General features: G+C 37.0%; 1 protein-coding gene across 10 annotated transcripts in view; it reads right to left on the minus strand.

Annotated features, from left to right (window-relative positions):
• The window catches only part of LOC128567619 (uncharacterized), a 170,028-nt gene that overhangs the window by 143,376 nt on the left and 6,904 nt on the right, over positions 1-19,748 (minus strand). For 2 of the 10 annotated variants that reach the window (XM_053564969.1, XM_053564966.1), the window contains exons 1-2: positions 8,042-8,114; positions 7,298-7,397 (exon numbers count right to left, since the gene is read on the minus strand). The exons of 6 other annotated variants lie outside the window; for them this stretch is intronic. The gene's annotated coding sequence lies outside the window, so the exon portion shown is untranslated. Of the gene's footprint in view, positions 1-7,297; positions 7,398-8,041; positions 8,115-19,748 lie in introns of those variants that run through there. 2 more of the 10 variants (XM_053564968.1, XM_053564963.1) reach the window with 1 other exon arrangement.

Genomic DNA, 19,748 nt, shown 5'->3' on the forward strand with positions numbered 1-19,748 from the left:
GATTATTTAACCTCTTACTTTCCCATATTGAAATCTCAAATTTCTCTTTTTTATATTGTATATTTATTGTCCCCAGAATAATAACATGATACTGGACGTTCTTGTCTTTTTACTCATGTAATCTTATGTTTTTCATAGAAGACACATATCTGAAGATTATACAAGTCATATGGGACAGACCAATACATCATATAAGCAAATATCATATTAAATGGGAAAAGTTGAAAGCATTTCCACTAAGAGCTGGAGCAAGACAAGGGTAATATTGTCACCATGTCTATTCAACTCAGTGCTGGAAGTCTAGCCAGAGCAATCAGACAAGAGAAAGAAACAAAGAGTATCCAAATCAGGAAAGAGGAGGTCAAATCATTGTTTTCACTGATGAAATAATCTTATATTTGGAAAACCCCAAAGACTCCAGAAGACAATCCTGGAATTGATAAATAAATTCAGCAACGTCTCAGGTTACAAAATCAATGCACGCAAATCAGTAACACACCCACAGTCAAGCTGAGGGTCAAATTAAGGAATAGTTACAAAGAAAATAAAATCCTAGGAATATACTTAACCAAGGAGGTGAAAGATCTGTACAAAGAGAACTATAAAACACTGAAGGAAGCTGAGGGCAATGGCTCACACCTGTAATCTTAGCACTCTTGGAAGCCAAGGCAGAGGTCAGGAGTTCAGACCAGTCTGAGCAAGAGTAATACCCTGATTCTACTAAAAATAGAAGTTCTATCCAGGTGTAATGGCACATACTCATAGCCCTAGTTACTTTGGAGGCTGAGGCAAGAGACTTGCTTAAACCCAAAGTTTGAGGTTGCTTTGAGCTATGATGCCATAGTACAAAACAAACAACAACAACAAAAACACTGAAGAAAGAAATCACAGACTACACAAACAAATGGAAAAACATATCGTGCTTGTGAATCAGTAGTCAGATTGCTCTTTTTAAAAATGGAAGTTTGATAATGTCACTTCTCTCTTGAGAATCCTTCAGTAGCTTCCCATTACTGTTAGGATGCAGTCCAAAATACCTCATACAATCTATGACAAGCTCCTTTACCTGGCCCCTTTTGACCTTGCTAGACTCTTATGCCATTATTCTATTCTGTATTAGTCAGCATACAGCTAGAAAAACAAAATCAAAGAATCATTTCAATGGGAGAGATATTACCTGGAGGTCATGTAGCTGCTGACCACTCTTGGCTAGAGCTCACTATCCTTTGCTTCCCTTTAATATATTGTGTATTAGAGGCACTCTACCTCCTCCTGCTGCTGTCAGAAATAAACAGGAGCCTGCCTTTATGCAGACGCTGCTAAACAACTTCTATTGACTACTGGATCCCAGAGCTTTCAGTTACTTCTATTACTGTTATCAGAAACTCCATAATAAGCAGAATGATAAAGTTTCTTCGTTACTCTTACTTTTTATATCTCTCTAGTCATGCATACTGGCAGAAATTAACAGGAAATGTGCTTACAAAAGAGTTGACAATATATGGTTTGCAGGCTTCTAGCCCATGATTGAAGGAAAACACAGTGTGTTCCTACACTAATTTTTCAAATTAGCTAATCTTTTGGGTCTTAGCTCAAAGAACAGTTCATTGATAAAGCTACTTTTTAGCACAACTTATTAATCTGGGTCTCTCAGTATATATGTGTTGGCACTCTGCACATTTCCTCATAAAAATCATAAAATTGAGACTAAATAGGCAAGGTATAGTGGCTTATGCCCATAATCTTAGCACTTTGGGAGGCCAAGGTACAAGGATCACTTGAGACCTGGAGTTTGAGACCAACATGGACAAAAGTAAAACCCTATCTCTTCTAAAAGTATTATAGAAAGGTTTGCCAGATGTGGTGGTGTGTGTCTAGAATCCCAGGTATTTGAGATAATGAGATAGGTGGATTGCTTCAGTCAAGGAGTTTGAAATTGCTGTGAGCTATGAGGACACCACTGTATTTTATCCAGGGAGGGAGCAAGACCTTGTTCCAAAAAAAAAAAAAAAAAAAAGAAAAGAAAAGAAAAAAAGAATTAAAAGATAAGAGAAAAGAGAGACTAAATAATTAAATGCACAATTATTTAACATATACTTCCCATTCCAAACTGAAAAGTCATTAAAGAGAAAGTCATATGTGATCTATTTATTGCTACATCTCCGCTAGATAGAGTATGGAGGATCTGAAATAAATATTTGCTAAATAAATAAAGTATATCTTCTATTATATCATCAAAAGGGTGGTTCCTTCAGTCACTGTCAATTAATCCCCCTCAAGGAAAAGACATTTACTAATACTGAACAGTTAATTTACCAAGAAATAAAAGAATCACTTTGTTGGGGATTTCTTTCATGTTATAAATACAGAGATTGACAAAAATTATGTATTAGTTTATCTTAATAAGTTGTTGTGGTGGTTAATTTTTGGTGTCAACATGACTGGATTGAGGAATACCTAGAGAACTGGTAAAGCATTACTTCTCGGTGTGTTTGTGAGTATGTTTCCAGACAAGATTGGCCTGTGAGTCAGGCTGAGTGGGGAAGATCTGCCCTGAACGTGAGCAGATACTATCCAATTGGCTGGGGGCCCAGAGAACACACAAAAAAAGAGAGAAAAGTATTTCCTCTGTCCTGGAATGTCTGCTCACTTCCTCTTCCCCTTGGACATCAGAACTCCAAACTCTGTGGGGATGGGACTCCAGTACTTATACCAGGCTATTCATAGGCCTTCAACCTCTGACTAAGAACTACAACATTAACTTCCCTGGTTCTCAGGCTTTTGGTCTTCGATTGAGCCATGCTACCAGCATCCTAGGGTCCAGCTTGCAGATGGCTTGTCAAGGGACGTCTCAGCCTCCATAATTACATGATCTAGTTCTTCTAGAATAAATCTCTTCTCATCTACCTATCACCCTTTATACAAGGTCAGAGAATTAAGTTGGTGCACTCATCCTAGAAAATGTGCTACATACCTTATTACTGAATATCACTATGGTCACATTCCGACTACTCCCCTTTGGAAGCTATGCACTGATGCTAGCACCTAGTTCACCTTTCAAAGCACTTTTTCAAGGAGGAGTTCATGAACTTAATTGTGAGACCTCACACCATGTCAGCTCTAATGGCCATTTCAGAAAAAGAGTTCTAAAATTGCTCTGAAGGGAAGACTAGGTGTCGGTTTCAGTGTATAGCTTCCCAAGGGGAGTACTTAGAAATTGACCATAGTCATATTCAGCAATGAGGTATGTAGCACTTTCTTTAGGATAAGTTCATGAACTTAATTGTCTAACCTCTACATATCTACTTACCTATCTATTTATATGGTATATTCTATTTTTTTGTTCTTTCTGAAAAATCCTAGCTAATACAGTTGTGTGGGAGTAATCTAGTATATTCCACAGTAATTTAATCATAAAGATAGTTATAAGGCTGGGCCTGGTGGCACACACCGATAATCCTAGCACTCTGAGAGGCCGAGGTATGTGGATTGCCTGAGCTCAGGAGTTCGAGACCAGCCTGAGCAAGAGCAGGGCCCTGACTCTAGTAAAAATAGAAAAACTAGCTGGGTATGGTGGTTGGCGCCTATAGTCCTAGATACTTGCAAAGCTGAGGCAAAATGATTGCTTATCACTTGAGCCCAAGAGTTTGAGGTTTCTGTGAGCTATGATGACCTCTACCCAAGGCAGCAGAGTGACTGTCTCAAAAAAGAAAAAAAAAAGATAGTTATTGCAATAGATAGGAAGAAACAACTTCAAGGAATTAAATAGATGGTATTCTTATGAAATGCCTGATGGGTAAAGTAAAAGCATAAGAAAATTAGAAAGTGAAGGCTTCCTCTAATCTAAAGATCTAGCACATGTAGTCTTAGAATCACATGTAAAAACAACAAAACCTTTTACACAAATATTTATATACATTTTACATAGTAAGGATATTGTTATATAAGCATTAGGTATTTGATCATGAAAGAAATAGAACTGATGCACTTGGTGAGCTAACTGATAGCAACCAAATTGCATTCCATTCATTAGGTCAACTCCTTTGGCCCTTTTAATCCTTTAATAAAAAGACCTTGGGTATAAGAAGGCAGTGGAGCTATCAGCAGTCTGTTATTTTTGAAGTGGTGTTTCTGATTATGAAATTAGATTTTAGAAATTCTAGTACTCCAAGTATTTGATCTATTTTTAAGAGGTGAGTTGTATCTATGCTCTACTATCCTCAGCTGCTTAAAGTATAACCATGCATACGTTGTGATTTGTGAGGGAGGGTGGAGATGAGGTTGTTGCCAATTGACTGTTAAATTATTGCTGAGAGGAAAGAGAGACAAGTTAAATTGGAAGGTAATTGATGCAATTCTCTAGGACTGCTTCATTTTCTTTCAAGAAAACAAGAAGCAATGTTATCCAATGAGAATTCATGGGCTAAGGAAGAGGGTAAAGGCTTAAATAGAAAGGGAAAATTTTGAAGCAGTTATTGCAGAGGCTTAAATAAAGATAACTATTTTTGCATAGTTTTGAGAATCCAAGGAGAAGTTTGATGCCATGAAATTTCAATAATTGTAATTGGCATCCTATTGAGATTTTATCAAGTAACTCTTGATTATGGCAGGAATGCTGAATTCACTAGTGAGAGTTAGCAAGGCAGACAAGGGCTGATCAATGCATTACTGAAAAGTTTATCATGAAGTCTAGTCTGAACAGAAGAGCAGAAAAGCCAGAATGGGAGTAACTAATTTAAAGATAAGTGGTGTAAGACAAAAATTGGAAGAAAAATAATACGTTCAAGGAGAATAATAGAGGGGTGGAGGCAAGAGGGCTGATTGGAGTCAGCTTCCTACAGAGGCTCCCATCCAGAAGGAGAGTTAAAGGACAGATGTTTAGCAAGTAAGCTGATGGTTTGGAGCTGAGCCAAGAGAGAAGGTTAAAGAATGTACATCAACCCTGCTGAGGTGAGCTGTGACCTCAAGGAAACAAACAATAGGTACAAAATCCATCATCAATTAGACAGGACTCCCCTCCCCCATGAGAATGGCTCTCAGTACACTTTATACAGACAAGCAAGCAGAGTTCAGATCTCCTCCTATTTTATCCAATGGGAGGGACTCTCTAAAAACCAGAACTCTTTCCCCAGAGAGGACCTATTAGTGTGCCATGGAACTCTCCCACCAGGCATAAAATGGTATATTTTCTCTACCTGGAATTCTGAACTCCCAGCACTCCCCTCCACTCTCACCCTGGGGTCTGAAAGCCTGCCCCATGGAATCCAGATTCTTGCACATTTTCTCGAGAGGTGTGGACAAGGCATGGGCTGTTGCAGGTCTATACTGATTCTGTGGCATGGGTGTAAAGAGAGGACAGTGGACTGAGAGGGAGAGGGAGAAGCATTGCCCCTGAGGCACAGAGCACCAGTGGCAGTGGCGAGAACAATAGGGCTCACACCCCTGGGGATATCTTGGAGAGATACTCCCTGCCTCTCTTGGCAACCAGAGAAAGCCAGGCCAGGCCTCTACCCTGGTCACAGCCACTGGCCAAAAAGATATTGAATAGAAACGCCAGCCCCATGAGTAAAGGGTATGCTTGAGAAGATACCAGGCTGGCAGCACATGGTGGGGACAGAGACTAGAATACGCTGTGCACAGAGATGGCATACTACCAGGGCGGGGCTGAGTCTGAAGTGCTGCTTTAGTGAGCCTAAGAAGGACAAGGCCCCTAGGAGAACATAGCTGAGTCAAAAGCTGGTGGGCAACAGCAGCAGCCCAGGGAAAAACAGACTGAGAGCTGTGTGCCAGTACCAGCCCAGGGAGAGGCAGGAACTGAGAGCTGAGTGTGAGCTTTAACCGTGCCCACCCCAACACAGAATGGAGCAAAGACAGAGACGCCAGGTCTGTGAGAATTGGTGCAATGGCAGTGGCACAGGGTGGGGATGAGCCGCAGTTTCTGTGAACTCAAACAGAGCCTGGTCCACAGGGGAATATAGCCAGGGCAGAAACACTAATTCTGTGAGAATATAAGTGGCAGCAACATCAGTTTGGGGTGGAGCTGGAATTTAGTAAATTGCCCCAGCTTCCATTAAGCACCTGAGGTTGTCAGGCTGCAGCTACCTCTGATGGCTGGTAGCAGAATGTGGCAGTCTCTCCAAGGAGACATAGATCTCCCTGTGACTTAGGCAGGCACAAACCCCTAGAGCATCTGCTCATTGGAGGGAAATGGGTCATGGTCCTGCAGGTTTAAGTGACTGGGTGTGACAGAGGAGCAAGTGGGGAAGAAGGCATCAAACGTCCTGGACTAATTCATTTGCTGGGTGGATCCTTCAGACTCCATGGAGCACCAGAGCAAGTCATACTCGAGTTGCCAATAGACCCCTGCTATCTAGCTGCTGGAGACTTTTTGAACTCTCCCACTTGAGACTGGGTGCTGACTGGGAAAATTGATTTGGAACTCTTAACCTGGACCAATCACCCGAGGACTTCCAAAGCAGTACCCTGGGTGTGTGGTTGTGGGAAGGTTTGATTTTTCCTTTTCCAGTTGTTGCCCAGGGGGCAGGGTGACTTAGTTTCTGGTAATTCTCTGCAGTTGAGACTTCAACACAGAGTTACTTATTCACTAGATTGGACAGAGACCAGCTGAAAACAAGACAGAGCCACTTAGGCCTACCACAACAAGCAGGTCCCCAGTGTCTCAGGCCATAGCACTGTATGGGTCCTTTGCAAAGCTCTATGAGAAAAGGTACAGACACCAGTCCCAGCTCTTGGGCAAAGGGCTAGTTAATCCATACTCCAAGAGCCCCCAACCCAACATCACCTTATTTGCTCATCTAGCCAACAGTATAAAATAATCATTAGGCAGAATCAGCTGAAAAACTCCAGCAACATGCATAATCAGAGTAGATCAACTTCCCCAAGGAACAACATGGTGGACACCAGAAGATCAAATGGCTGAGATGTCAGAAATTGAATTCAGAATTTGGATTGCAAATAAGATTCATAGAATGGAGGTACAGTTGGAATTAGAAATTCAAGGAGCATTTCAAAAGTTTTCTCAAGAATTCAATGAATTCAAAGACAAAATCACCAAAGATTTTGACACATTGAGACAAGAATTTGCAGCCCTCAAAGGTCTGAGAAATACAGTAGAATCCCTTAGTAATAGAATGGAGCAAGCATAAGAACGGATTTCTGACATTGAAGACAAAGCTTTTGAACACGCCCAAACACTCACAGAGGAGAGATGTGGAGAGCAAAAATGGATCATTCTCTCAGAGAGCTGTGGGATAATTTGAAGAAGACTAATATTCACCTTATAGGAATTCCTGGAGGTGACAAGGTGGCTTTGCAAGGCACAAAGGCTCCACTCCATGAGATAATCAAAGAGAACTTCCCAGACGTGCCAAGAGATTCTGAAATTCAGACAGCAGACAGTTTGAGAACCCCAGCATGACTCAACCCGAATAAGACATCTCCCAGACACATTATAATTAACTTTGCCAAAGTTAATATGAAGGAGAAAATTCTGCAAGCAGTCAGACATAAGAAAACCATAACCTACAAGGGGAAGAATATTAGAATGACTGCAAATCTCTCTGCTGAAACCTTTCAAGCTAGAAGAAGGTGGTCATCGACTTTTAATCTCCTAAAAAAAATAATTTTCAACCCAGGATCCTGTATCTAGCTAAACTGAGTTTCATTTCTGATGGAGAAATTAAATACTTTAATAACACACACATATTGAAGAAATTTTCCATAACTAAACCAGCTCTTCAGGATATTCTCAGACCTATCCTCCATAATACCAGTGCAATCCTCTACCACCAAAGTAAACTCACTCAGAAATTTTGGATCAAATTCCAACTTCCACAGTGGCGAAAGGATTAAAAATGTCCACTGGACTTTTGAAAAACTTGATACCCCATATTCTATCAGGCTTATTAATATTCTCCATTAATGTGAATGGCTTAAATTGTCTTCTAAAGAGGCACAGGTTGGCTGACTGGATACAAAAACTCAGGCCAGATATCTGCTGCATACAAGAATCTCATCTTACCTTAAAAGATAAATATAGACTCAGGGTGAAGGGCTGGTCATCTATATTCCAGGCAAATGGAAAACAGAAAAAGGCAGGTGTTTCAATTTTATTTGCAGATACAATAGGCTTTAAACCAACAAAAGTAAGGAAGGATAAGAATGGTCACTTCATATTTGTTAAGGGTAATACTTAATATGATGATATTTCAATTACTAATATTTATGCACCCAACCAGAATGCACCCCAATTTACAAGAGAAACTCTAACAGACATGGGCAACTTGATTTCCTCCAGCACCATAATATTCAGACATTTTAACATCCTTTGGCAGTGTTGGACAGATCCTAAAATAAGAAACTCAGCAACAAAATTTTAGACTTAATTTTAATCATTCAACAATTGGATTTAACAGACATCTACAGAACAATTCATCATAATAAAATTGAACACACTTCTTTTCATCAGCCCATGAAACATCCTCCAAAACTGATCACATTTTAGGTCACAAGTCTAACCTCAGCGAATTTAAAAGAATAGAAATTATTCCTTGCATCTTCTCAGATAATGATGAAATAAAAATTGAACTCAGTAACAACAGGAATCTGCATACTCATACAAAATCATGGAAACTAAATAACTTTATGCTGAATATTAGCTGGGTCATGGATGAGATTAAGAAAGAAATTACCAAATTTTTGGAACAAAATGACAATGAAGACACGAATTATCAGAACCTCTGAGATACCATAAAGGCAGCCCTAAGAGGGAAACTTACAGCACTGCAAGCCTTCCTCAAGAGAATGGAAAGAGAGAAAGTAAACAACTTAATGGGACATCTCAAGCACCAGGAAAAGGAAGACTATTCCAATCCCAAACCCAGCAGAAGAGAATAAATAACCAAAATTAGAGCAGAATTAAATGAAATTGAAAACAAAAGGATTATACAACAGATCAAAAATCAAAAAGTTATTTTTTTGAAAAGGTCAATAAAATTGATAAACCTTTGGCTAATCCAACCAGGAAAAACAGAGTAAAATCTCTAATTTCATCAATCAGAAATGGCAAAGATGAAATAACAACAGACTCCTCAGAAATTAAAAAAAATCCTTAAAGAATATTACCAGAAACTCTATTCTCAGAAATATGAAAATTTAAAGGAAATAGACAAATACTTGGAAGCACACCACCTTCCTAGACTTAGCCAGAATGAAGTTGAAATTTTGAACAGGCCTATAACAAGTTCTGAAATAGCATCAACTATGAAAAATATCCCTTAAAAGAAAAGCCCAGGACCAGAGGGCTTCACATCAGAATTCTACCAAACCTTTAAAGAGGAACTAGTACCTATGTTACATAACCTTTCCAAAATGTAGACAAAGAAGGAATACTACCCAACACATTCTATGAAGCAAACATCACTTTGATCCCCAAACCATAAAAATACCCAAGAAAAGAAAATTATAGACCAATATCTCTAATGAATATTGATGCAAAAATATTCAAAAAGATCCTAGCAAACAGAATCCAGCAACACATCAAACAAATTATACACATGACCAAGTGGTTTATATCCCAGGGTCTCAAGGCTGGTTGAATATACATAAATATATAAATATAATTCATCATATAAACAAACTAAAAATCAAAGACCATATAACTCTCTCAATCAATGCAGAAAAAGCTTTTGATAACATCCAACATCCATTCATGATTAGAACACTTAAGAAAATTGGCATAGAAGGGACATTTCTTAAACCAATAGAGGCCTTCTACAGCAAACCCACAGCCAAAATCATATTGAATGGAGTTAAATTGAAATCATTTCCACTCAGTACAGAAACCAGGCAAGGTTGCCCATTCTCTCCACTGCTTTTCAACATTGTAATGGAAGTCTTAGCCATTGTAATCAGGCAAAAAAAGGTGATTAAAAGTGTCCATATAGGGTCAGAGGAGATGGAACTTTCACTCTTTGCAGATGATATGATTGTATATCTGGAAAATAGCAGGGCTTCTACTACAAAAGAAGAGATCAAGGAATACAGCAGCGTCTCAGGTTACAAAATCAACACTCATAAATCTGTACCTTTACATATACCAACAATAGTCAAGCTGAAAAAGCAGTCAAAGACTCTATTCTGTTCACAGTAGTGCCAAAGAAGATGAAATATTTGGGAGTTTACTTAACAAAGGACGTGAAAGATCTCTAAAAAGAGAACTATGAAACTCCAAGAAAAAAAAATAGCTTAAGATGTTAACAAATGGAAAAACATACCATCCTCATGGCTGGGAAGAATCAACATTGTTAAAATGTTCATACTAACCAAAGCAAAATACAATTTTAATGCAATCCCTATTAAAGCTCCACTGTCATACTTTAAAGATATGTAAAAAATAATACTTTGTTTTATATGGAATCAGAAAAAACCTTGAATAGCCAATACATTACTCAGAAATAAAAACAAAGGAGGAGGAATACGCTACCAGACTTCAGACTATACTGTAAATCGATAGTGATCAAAACAGTCTGGTACTGGCACAAAAAAAGAGAAGTAGATGTATGAAACAGAATAGAGAACCAAAAGATGAACCCAGCTACTTACTGTTATTTTATCTTTGACAAGCCAGTTAAAAACATTCAGTAGGGAAAAGATTCCCTATTTAACAAATAGTGCTGGGTGAACTGGCTGGCAACCTGTAGAAGACTGAAACTGGACCCACACCTTTCACCATTAACTAAGATAGACTCCCACTGGATTAAAGATTTAAGCTTAAGACATGAAACTATAAAAATACTAGAAGAAAGTGCATAGAAAACACTTGAAGAAATTGGCCTGGGAGAATATTTTATGAGGAAGACTCCCCAGGCAATTGAAGTAACACCAAAAATACATTACTGGGACCTGATCAAACTAAAAAGCTTCTGCACAGCCAGGAACACAGTAAGTAAAGCAAGCAGACAGCCCTCAGAATGGGAAAAGATATTCGCAGGTTATGTCTCCAACAAAGGTTTAAGAACCAGAATCCACAGAGAACTCAAACGTATTAGCAAGAAAAGAACAAGTGATCCCATCTCAGTGTGGGCAAAGGACTTGAAGAGAAACTTCTCTGAAGAAGACAGGGGCATGGCCTAGAAACACATGAAAAAATGCTCATCCTTAATCACCAGAGAAATGCAAATGAAAACCACTTTGAGATATCATCTATCTCAAGTAAGATTAGCCCACATCACAAAATCCCAAAACCAGAGATGTTGGCATGGATGTGGAGAAAAGGGAACACTTCTACACTGCTGGTGGGAATGCAAATATATTCCTTTTGGAAAGATGTTTGGAGATCAGTAAGGGATCTAAAAATAGACCTGCCATTCGATCTTACAATTCCTCTACTAGGTATATATCCAGAAGATAAAAAATCACATTATAACAAAGATATTTGTACCAGAATGTTTATTGCAGCCCAATTCATAATTGCCCAGACATTGAAGAAGCCCAAGTGCCCATCAACCCATGAATAGATTAATAAATTGTGGTATATGTACACCCTGGAATATTATGCAGCCTTAAAAAAGATGGAGACTTTACCTCTTTCATGTTTACATGGATGGGGCAGGAACATATTCTTCTTAGCAAAGTATCTCAAGAATGGAAGAAAAAGTATCCAATGTACTCAACCCTACTATGAAACTAATTTATAGCTTTCATATGAATGCTATTACCCAACTATAGCCCAAGAAGAAGAGGAAAGAGGAGGGGGGGGAGGATGGGTAGAGGGAGAGTAATTGGTGGGAACACACCTACGGTGCATTTTATTATTTTACTGTAACAAATGTTAAATTTATTAAGTGTAGAGTATAAAGGTCTTAACACAATCACTAAGAAAATGCTGTGAAGGCTATGTTAACCAGTTTGATTAAAATATTTCAAATGGTACATAAAACCAGCACATTGTACCCCATGATTGTATTAATGTACACAGCTATGATTTAATAAAAAATGAATAACTAAGAAATGTAGCTCAGGAAAAAAAAAGAGGGATAATAAATTGGTAGGAAAATAGGAGGCAGGCTAGAAAAAAGCTCTTTAATGAAAAATTACCACTGAGACCAAAGGTTCACAGAAAGTTGAAAAATACTGATGCTATCAAGGACTTCATGTAGATGCAGAACAAAAAGTCTATACAGAAGTTCAGAAGAGGAAGAGTTCTTGAATGAACGTTACAGAATAATGCTCTAGTGTAGATACATCCAACCCTGTTTCAGACAACCTAGCTTGAACTGAGTGGAAAAAAACAGAAGCTTTCTTTTAGAAAAGGATAAAAAAGACCTTGAACTTTTTTACTGATACAAAATATTGTATGTATTTATTAGGTAAAAGTGAGTATTTGTTGTATGCATAGAATGTGCAATGTTTAAGTAAGGGTATTTAGGGTGTCTACCACTTTAAGTATTCATCTTTTTTATGTGTTTATAAAATTTTGTGTCCCCTCTTCTAGCTAGTTTGAAATATATAATGCATTGTTGCTAACTATTATAATCACCCTCCTCTGCTATGAAATATTGGGGCTTACTTGTTCTTTCAAACTGTACATTTATACCCACTAACCATCTTTCTTTATTCCTCTTCACACCCACATATCCTTCCTAACCTCTGGTATCTAATATTCTATTCTCTATCTCCATGAGATCATTTTATTTTTTTAGCTCCCACATATAAGTGATGATATGTAATATACGTCTTTCTGTGTCTAGCTCATTTCACTTAAGATAATGAGTTTCAAGTCCATCCATGTTGCTGCTAATAACGTAATGCGGTCTTATTTATGGCTGAATAGTATTCTATTATGTATATACACCATTTTATATATATATAAAATGTATATACACATTTTATCTATTTGTCTCTTGATGGACCTTGGCTTGATTCCATATCTTTGCTATTATGAATAGTGCTGCAATAAACATGAGATTTACAACTCATGTTGTAAACATGAGGTACAACTTTAATATAGAGATTTTTTAATACAACTTTAATATAGAGATTTTTTTTCCTTTGGTAAATACCCATCAGTGGGATTGCTGGATCATATGGTAGTTATGTTTAGTTTTTTGAGAAATCTCTGTACTATTTTCATAGTGTTGTCCTAATTTACATTGCCACCAACAGGGTATGAAAGTTTCTTTTCTTGGCATCCTTGCTAGCATCTGCTATATTTTGTCTTTTTAATAATAGCTATTCTAACTGGAATAAGGTGATATCTCATTGTGGCTGTGGTTTGCATTTATCTATTGCTTAGCAATGTTAAGAATTCTTACATAAACCCATGCCATTTGTATGCCTTCTTTTAAGAAATGTTTATTCATGTCCATAGCTCAATTTTTAGTGGGATTATAGTATTTATCATTGAGTTATTTGAGTTCCTTGTATATTCTGGATATTGGTTCCTTATCAGACAAGTAGTTTGTAAACATTTTCTCCCATTCAACAGGTTGTTTTTCATCTTTGATTGTTTCCTGTGCTGTGCAGAAGCTTTTTAGTTTTAGTCGCATTTGTCTTTTTTGTTATAGTTGTCTGTATTTTTGAGATTTTAGCCATGAAATCATTGCTTAGACAAATGTCTTGAAGTGTTTATGTTGTTTCTAATAGTTTTATAGTTTCATGTCTTATGTTTAATTATTTAACCCATCTTGAGTTGATTTTTCTGCTAGGGGAAAGGTAAGAGCCAAGTTTCATTTTTCTGTATATGAATATCCAATTTTCCCTGCACCCTGTACTTTTTTTTTTTTTTTGACTGTCAAGGAAGAAAGGATTTATTTCAGAGGATGCGTTAATTGGGTCCCTGCACCATTTATTGAAAGGGGTATTCTTTCCCCAATGTATATTCTTGACACCTTTGATAAAGGTGAGATGGGGGCCTCACTCTAACTCAGGCTGCTCTTGAACTTCTGAGTTCAAAAGTTTCACCTTCTTTGGATTCCAAGAATGCTAGGATTACAGCTGTGAGCCAGCACACTCAGCCAGGATTGTTTTTTGTAATTCTGTGAAAAATGATACTGATATTTTAATACAGATTGTGTAAAATCTGTAGATTGTTTTGGGCAGTATGGTTATTTTAATGATCTTAGTTCTTCTGATCCATGACCATGGGATGTCTTTTCATTTGTTTATGTCCTCTTCAATTTTCCTCATCAGTTGTCCTTGTAGAGATCTTTTAGTTAAATTTATACCTAGATAGCTTATTTTTTTTGCAGCTATTTTAAATGGGATTGTCTTCTTGATTTCTTCATCGGAAAGTTCATTATTGGTATATGGAAATGCTAATGATTTTTGCATGTTGATTTCTTTTGTTTTTTGGGGGGATGGGGATTGGAGAACAGAGTTTCTTTTAGGGTAGAGTACAGTTGGATTATCATAGCTCACAGCAACCTCAAAATTCTGGGCTCAAATAATCCTCCTGCCATCAGCCTTGGGGAGCTGGGACTATACACATGTCAGCACATCTGTCTAATGTTTTCTATATTTTTTAGAATCAAGGTATTGATATTATGTTCAGACTGGTCTTGAACTCCTGGCCTCAAGTGATCCTCCTGTTGGCCTCCCAAAGTTCTGGGATTATACGTGTGAGCCACTGAGCTCAGCTGATTTTTTATCCTGTAGCTTTCTGAAGTCTAGGATGATGGAGTTTTTAGGTTTTTCTAGATACAAGATCATGTCTTCAACAAAGTGGGACAATTTGACTTCATCTCTTCCAATTTAGATACATTTTATTGTTTTTCTCTTGCCTGATTGCTGTAGCTAGTACTTCCAGTACTATGTTGAATACGACTGGTGAAAGTAGGTATTCTTATCTTGTTCCTGATCCTAGGCCATAGCCTTTCCCATTCAGTATGATGTTATCTGTGGGTTTGTCATATAAGGTTTTTCTTATTTTGAGGTGAGTTCCTTCTATTCCTAGTTTAGGGAGTAGTCTTTATGATGAAGCAATATTGAATTTTATCAAATGCTTTTCTGCATCTGTTGAGATGCTTATATGATTTTTGTCTTTTAGCCTTTTGATATGAAGTATCAATGATATGATTTGTGTATGCTAAACCCTTCTTGCATCTTGCTATAAATCCCACTTGGTCGTAGTGTATTATCTTTTTGATGTACTATTGAATTCAGTTTGCTATCATTTTGTTGAGAATTTTTACATTTCATCTATGTTCATCAGTGATATTGGCCTGCAGTTCTATTTTGTGTGTGTATCTTTCTCTGTTTTTGGTGTCAGGTAATGCTCATCTCATAGAAGGAATTAGGGAGAATTCCTGCCTTTTTTTTTTTTGAACAGTTTTAGGAGAATTTGTATTAGTTTTTCTTTATATGTTTGGTAGAATTGGGCTATGAATCCATCTGGTCTGAGCTTTTCTTTTTGGGGAGACTTTTTATTACTAATTCAATCTCACTACTCTTTATTAGTGTGTTCAGATTTTCTATTTCTGCCTGATTCAATATTGGTATTTTGTATGTTTCAAGTAATTTATGCATTTCCTTGTCATTTGTGAATATACGGTTGTTCATAATTGTCTGTGATGATTTTTTTGTATTACTGTGGTATCACTTGTAACATGTCCTTTTAAATTTATGATTTTGTTTATTTGGGTTTTCTCTCTCTCTTCTTTTCTTGGTTGGACAAGCTTGGTTGACTTGTCAATTTTGTATATCTTTTCAAGAAACAGCTTTTCATTTCATTGACCCAGTGTATTGTTTTTTAGTATCTATTTAAGTCTAGTTTTGCTCTGATCTTTATTGTTTCTTTCCTTGTACTAATTTTTGGCTTGCCTCTAGTTCCTTGAGGAGCATTAATAGGTTGTTTATTCAAAATCTTTCTAATTTTTTGATGTAGGTGTCTGTAGCTATAAAATTTCCTCTTAGAACTGCTTTTGCAGTCTCCCACAGGTTTTGGTATGCTGTCTTTCCATTTTCATTGCTTCAAGAAATATTTTTATCTATTCATTGACCCAGTAGTCATTCAGGAATGTGTTGTTTAATTTCCATCTGTTTTTATAGTTTCCAAGGTTCTTCTTGATGCTGATTTCTTGTTTTATTCTATTGTGGTCTGAGAAGATATTTTATATGATTTCAGTCTTTAAAAAATTGTTAAGCTTGTTTTATGGCCTAATGTGTGGTCTATCCTGGAGAATTTTCCATGTGCTGATGAAAAAAAGGTGTATTTTACAGCTGTTGGATAGAATGTTCTATAAATGCCTGTAAGGTTTACTTGGTTTAGAGTTCAGTTTAAACCCAATTTTTCTGTTGATTTTTTTGTCCAGATGATCTCTCTAATGCTGAGAGTGGGGTGTTCAAGTCCCTCCACTACTATTCTATTGGACTCTGTATCCCTTTCTAGATCTAAAAATATTTGCTTTATGCATATCAATCTGGCTATTTTAGTGTTGGGTGCATATACATTTGGAATTATATCCTCTTGGTGTATTGATATGCAACAAGTGTATATAGTGATGTTTCTTGTCCTTTTTTAAAAAAACTATTTTTGACTTAAGCCTGTTTAATCTGATAAAAGTATAGCCACTCCTTACCTTTGGCTTCTTCTTCCATGGATTATCTTTTTCCATCCCTTTACTTTGAATCTATATGTAAAGTGTGTTTCTTATAGGCTGCACATTGCTGATTAAATGTCTTTATCCATTCATCCAGTCTGTGTCTTGTAAGTGTAGAATTTAATCCATTACATTCAAAGTTATTATTGATATGTGAGGTTTTGAGGCTGTGATATTATTAACTATTTTCTGTTTATTATGTATATTCTTATATTTTCTCTCTTTCTTTTCCTTGTATCCACTGTCATTGTGGACTGGTGGTTTACTATAGTGGTAACATTTGAGTTCTTTCTCTTCCTCATCTGTGTGTTTAATTTACCAGTGGGTTTTATTCTTTCATGTGTTTTCATGATGGTAAATTTTGTTCTTTTACTTCCAAGTTTAGGGCTCCCTTGAGCATCACTTACAGGGCAGTCTGGTGGTGATGAATACCTTCAGCATTTGTTTGTCTAGGAAAGACTATTTCTCTTTCATTTATGAAGGGTCACTTTGCTTGATGTACTATCCTTGGATGTTGGTTTCTTTATAGGTGATTAGACAATTTTCTACTGTTTTTAGTAACCTTTCCCTTTCTCTGGGTGACTGGCTATGACAGGCAGGGGCTGCTGGTAGAATGTGAAGTGGGGGCAGCGGCCCACTCTGTGGGCCTGCTTCCAGGAGAGTGGACCTGCTCTCTGTGGGGGGAGGGTAGGCAGGCAGCTGTGGGAGGCATAGTTTCTTAAAGCCTAGGTCCCACAGCAGCCCATAGCAGCAGCAATAGAATTTATTCTTGAGATGCATGAAATTGCTTGGCCTCATCTCTTCTTCCTTGGTCCAGAGGTGATAGTGGCAACATAGTCCAGGCCCCAAAGCAGTATATAAGCTCTCAAATTTTAAGAGATAAATTCATGTTACATTTATTTGGAGAAGGTAGGAGAATGTTAAAGGTAAAGTTATGGAGGTGTTTTGTTTTTTTTTCATGGTTGAACAGAGTTCTGAAGATCTCATGAGCAACACAAAGAGTTAAGTCAGAGAACGCAATAGGCCTAAGACATAGGAAGCTAAATCAGGTGATTAGAAATAAATTGAGTTTTATATTAAAGTCATGGGATAGTGATCAAAGGAATTAAGATAAGGTGGTTGGCAGACGTATTAGTTTTCTATTGCTGCTATACATTACTGCAGAATTAATGGGTTACAACAACACAAATTTATTATCTATTCTACTGACTAGGAGTCTAACATGAGTTTCCTTTGGCTAAAATCAGGGTGGTGGGGGGGGTGTAGGTTTGCATTCTTTTCTAGAGTCTAAGAATTTGTAGACCTCACCTTAGGCCATAAAACAGAAAGATTTAGTGTCTTTGCTTTTTCTTTCAGTCTTCAGACTTTCATATTTTTTGGCTTGCTGTCCCCTTCCTCCATCATCAAAACCAGTAATGTTGCATCTCTCTAATCGTTTGCTCTGATTCATGTCTTCTGCTTCCTCTTTGTCTTTTAAGGATGCTTGTGATTATATTGTGTCCACTTGGATGATCTAGGATAATATCTCTATTTTTAAGTTCAGCTGATTAGCAACTTTAATTACATCTGCAAACTTGATTCCTTTTGCCATGTAATCTGATATGTTTACAGATTTGGGGGATTATGATGTGAACCTTTGGGGGGGTGGGGTATTCTGGAAGTAAACTACAAATGTTTGTAAGGAATAATGAAGGATGCTGAATAAGCACAATCTAGTTAATAGAAGTGAGAGTTTATTGGAACTATTTTCATGCTTTTTACCAGATTGTTGGGAACATGAGGCTCATCAAAAGTCTACTCTCAGCCTCCTGTGATTTACATGAATTTTTTTTTTAATTTTTTTAAAAGTAAATTTATTTCAGGTTAATGTGAGGATACAGACAACCAAGTCAAAATATTTGATTTTGTTAAGTAGAGTCCCTCTTGTGGTTGTGTTCCACATACAAAAGGTGGGCCAAACACAACCACCCCATGCCCATTCAGTGAAAGTACCCTATCCCTTTCCCCTTCCCCTTTTTTCATTACCCTTTCCCCACTTGAAGATTTATATGCAATTCTTGAATGCATGGTTAAAATACTATTACTACTGATAATACAATTACTACCACAATTATCACCTCTTGGGGCTTTATATATTAGGCCTATTCTAGAGACATTTCATGAACTAATTTTATCCTTAAACAAATACTGTAAGGAAGGAATAATCCTTTTTGCTATATTCACATGAGGAAATTAACATAATAAGAATTTGCCCATGGTCACACAGTGAGGATTTGAATTGTAATCCAGGCAGTGTGACTCCAGGGTTTTTAACATATCATACAGCCTCTTAAGTGCATCTTTCTTGTTTGGGGGCATGAGTGGCTGATGAGTATGATTTGGGGGTAGATATCAAAGGTTACAGGTTAGAAACAACGCTTTGGGCAGGATATGTTGAGACACCCATGGGGTAAAAAAAATGACTCTTAGTTTTACTGAACCTACACGGACATCAGGCTTCTTTAGTTTAGTTCAATCTAAATATAATAGCAAAATCACCTATAAGGCTACTCTTTCTTTTCCTTCTCTTCCTTCATTCCTTCCACTCAAAAAATATTTATTATTGACTATGTAAAAGAAACTGTACTGGAAATTACATAAACCTGGTTACTGAGACATGAGACTCAAAAATATTCAGTGGGAGCAAATTATAAAATTTGCTCCAAAATTTTGCTCAGTAATGTAAAAGTCATCACTTGCATTGTTGAAGCCTTGGGTTTTACTCCCTATTTTCTTCTCTATGTTTTCTATTCTTTCAATATCTGTATCTCTGTGCATATTTTCATTATCTTCTTTGAATGCATCTTTTTTCATTACTTTGCTCTGTGCACTTTTGCCTCTTGTTTCTCTCAGTTGCCTAGATTATTATCTCCTAGCTAGTTATACCTTATTCAACCCAAAATGGAAAAAAAACTATTTTATTTTAAAATACTAAAATTCTTCTGAATTCATTTTATCTTTTCCATTCATTTATTGTGGAAATGAATTTATTCTATCCACAAAAATTCAGTCCTTCATACAAAAATTCAGTCCTTTATTCATTCTGCTGCTTATAACAACTTCCTTACTAAATTCCTGCTTATATACTCC

Source organism: Nycticebus coucang, chromosome 16, assembly GCF_027406575.1.
Source record: "Nycticebus coucang isolate mNycCou1 chromosome 16, mNycCou1.pri, whole genome shotgun sequence".
In the NCBI taxonomy this organism is placed as follows: domain Eukaryota; kingdom Metazoa; phylum Chordata; class Mammalia; order Primates; family Lorisidae; genus Nycticebus; species Nycticebus coucang.